This window comes from Callorhinus ursinus, unplaced genomic scaffold, assembly GCF_003265705.2.
Source record: "Callorhinus ursinus isolate GAN/ISIS: 27379988/994484 unplaced genomic scaffold, GSC_fseal_2.0 scaffold5, whole genome shotgun sequence".
Taxonomy (NCBI): Eukaryota; Metazoa; Chordata; class Mammalia; order Carnivora; family Otariidae; genus Callorhinus; species Callorhinus ursinus.
In genome coordinates this window covers 57,981,433-57,985,071 of record NW_027397067.1, presented here as the reverse complement: position 1 = coordinate 57,985,071, position 3,639 = coordinate 57,981,433, and positions in this window count along the sequence as shown.

Here is a 3,639-nt window from a genome sequence, read left to right as displayed (position 1 = left end):
ACTAATCAAATCAGAATTATGAGAGAGGTGACCCTGGAGGAAGATAGGAACTGAGAATGTAACATTCAAAATCCAAAATCAAAGCCCAGAAGTGGATAGGGCAAGGAGATGTCCAACATCAAGAAACGTACAATTGTGTCAAATAGCTGTTCTTAATCCTCTTTGCAGGCTAATAGCTGTGAACATAGTCCAGTTTGATATAGGGCCCCAAGATATTAAAATGTATATATTACATATTAATTTTACTCAATTAATGATGTCTTTAAATTCCTCCATTTTTCTATCATCAAAAAACTAAGATCTGAGGATTCTACTTACCATGAGGTTCACACAATCGTAGAAAGAATTAAAAAAATATATTTTTCAGTTTACTATGTGTGCCACAGATAAGGAACTGGGGCTACTGTCTGCCAAAAACAAAAACAAAGAAAAAAACAAACAAATAAAAACACCAGTGCAAGAGACAGCTACTTCTTTAAATTTAATTTTTCCTATATTTTTACAGTGCATTTCTCAATTGGATTGATATAGGCAACTATGTTGCCTTTATACCCCCCAGTTAACCATGAAGCTATTTCCAAGAGTCAAAAAGCTATGTCTATATAATCTTTCTAAAGTAATGTAGTTGTTTCTCAAATATCCAGTACAGTATGTCTTATGTGTTTTTTTTTAAGATTTTTATTTATTTATTTGACAGAGAGAGACACAGTGAGAGAGGGAACACAAGCAGGCAGAGTGGGAGAGGGAGAAGCAGGCTTCCCGCTGAGCAGGGAGCCCGATGCGGGGCTCGATCCCAGGACCCCGGGGTCATAACCTGAGCCGAAGGCAGACACTTAAGGACTGAGCCACCCAGGCGCCCCTTGTCTTATGTTTTTATCCAGTTTTCCTGTCCCTACTCTTGGGTTAAAAATAATTCTCTTAATCAGTGTTTACAAGTACTTGATATTTATAGGTAGATTTCATGTCCCCTGCTAGACTTTGCTCATTCTAGCTCATAGAATTTGAGATATTTTAATCCTTTCTCATTAATCTATCTATTCACTCTCTTAATCTCTCATATTGCTTTTGCTGTGAGCTTCTGTTTTTCATTTATCTATGTGCTCCTAGGACTGGAATGTCTATAACTGAATGTATTCAAGCAGGTGTGTTTACATGAAATAAGATGAAGGTAAATCACTATTTTAATGCTTGTATAATTTGACAAAAGCTGGACAGATGAGAAAAGCTGCCCTATATTGATTATTCTCTAATTTATTACTATTATGAAGCATGTATATAGCATGATATTTACACAAAACCAAATTTTATCTTTTACATATGCTAAAATTCTTCAAATATTTGACCCTTCTCTCTGTTAGTACCAATAATATTTATTGCTCATTATTTTGTATGCCTAGTTTTAAAGTCACAAATACATAGAAGATGAGGTAGATGCTCTAAAAATTATCAGTTTTAACAGTGGTGAGAAAGTGACAGAATAACTTCCTTCCTACAGAATAAGTACAGAATACACAAACATTGCCGGGTCAATTCCTATTTTATAGTGGGAACCCCATTTGTTGGTGAAAATTTATTTTATACAAAAAAATCACCTTATGAAAATCAATCGATTTAAAATATCTCAAAAGTTTAAGTATTAATCATGGTTTGAAGATTTAACTTGCTAATTTTTGTTTTTTTGTGAAGCTATAGTCATACGGATATTTTTAAAACATTAGTACAGGCCACCTGGGTGGCTCAGTTGGTTAAGTGTCTGCCTTCAGTTCAGGTCATGATCTCAGGGTCCTAGGATTGAGTCCCACATCAGGCTCCCTGTTCAGTGGGGAACCTGCTTCTTCCTCTCCTCCCTGCTCTTACTCTCTTTCACTATCTCTCTTTCTCTCAAATAAATAAAATCTTAAAAAAAATTAGTACATAGGTTATGACAAACAGTAAATGGCATTTAGTCTTAATATCAGAGTATACTCAGGGACACTTCATGTTATGATGATACCAGTTAAAGATAACTCTGTCAGTTGATATCAGTTCTCATAGACATTCTCTTTAATATGCAGGTATGATCAGTTTATTTTCTATAATGTTAAATTGAGAATTAATGGACACTTACAGCCTTGACAATGTAAAAAGCCAAACCAAGCTTTTATTTGAAAAGAAAAAGTTCACTTTTGTTAAGAAGTCATGCTCTCTATGATTACTGGCATATACAGAAAAAAAATTATAACAATGCAAAAACTATACATACTATAGGTTACTCCGTAAAAATTAGGTCTCAAAAGCAAACAGCAACCAAATTGAGGTACCCAGAAAAATATCAAAATTATTTACAAGAAGAAAGCATTTTCCATTGATAACTTTGTGAAAGATAGCAGATAGAGATGGCAGGTTTGATAAGGAATTAAAAAATGAAAAGAGAAACTATCTTCAGGTCACTACATCTATTCAGCCCCCAAATTAGAAAGGATATCCCAGGACAGTTCAAAGTTTATATGGGAGGTACTTTGACTAACATAATTTCCAATTTTCACATTATACTATTATACATGTGAATGTACAGAAAACCATAAATAACAGAATATTGCCATAAACTAGGACTGAAAGATAACCTAATACTACACTCTCTGAATAGAAGGCAGAGAGAATTGAAATGAGAAAAACATTGTCTGGCTCCTCCTTATGGAATCCTAAGGCTCTGCTTTATGAAATTGGCTGATGAAAGAAGATAACTCTCCCACCTCATAGTAGTACTTTTAGTCAATCCTGCAGGAAATACATTTCCAAAACCTCCAGGAGAGGTGTCTGTTTGTTTAAATATGGATACGAGACAAACAATATCAAGATTCTGGTGATGCTGGGGGTAACAATTTCAGAAATTTTATGATCCTTCCAGAAGTAAACCAATTTTCCCTAAATCTTGAGAATTTTCCAGGGCCCCTGGAATTCCCTGATACTTTTATCTAGTAATAAGTAATGCACCCTATTACAATAATGTAATGTTGCTAAAATGATGGCTAACTATGTACAATTATATGGAAATCATTAATTAACAATAAACTTCTTTAACGATGGCAATTTCCTTATAGAAAATCGCTAAAAACTTTCTTCACAGTTCTAACACTTTTTAAAAAGGCTTTTGCATTCCTCAAGGTGAGACTACTGTTTAACTGCTGTTTATAATGCAATATCACTGTCCACCTCCGGGTTCCCTTAGATATACGCTAGAATTATCAACAATTAAGGGATGAATATTCAGTGTACAGAAAAATGCTTCAGAGGTATTATCTTTTCTCAAGAAGCTGTGTACTGAAAAGTCAAATGACAATAATGATTATACAATCTCAGATAATGATCTATACTATTCTCTCAGGTTTTGGTCGCAGTCGGAAACATACTGATACCTCACTGCACCTGTTTTGCCATTCCCTATTGGCCATTAAGTCTCACCTGGCTAAGGCTTAAATAACATTTATTCTGTATGGCTTGAAGTTAAATGTGACATCTCTCTCAGAGTAAATACATTCTCTCCTATGTTCTAAGATCAAAGTTGGGTCCCCACATGAAAAATAGTATGATAAGACTACTTCCAAGATTTTGTAAGACATATTTTTACCTCAACTGCTAACTTGTTAAATCCTAAACACC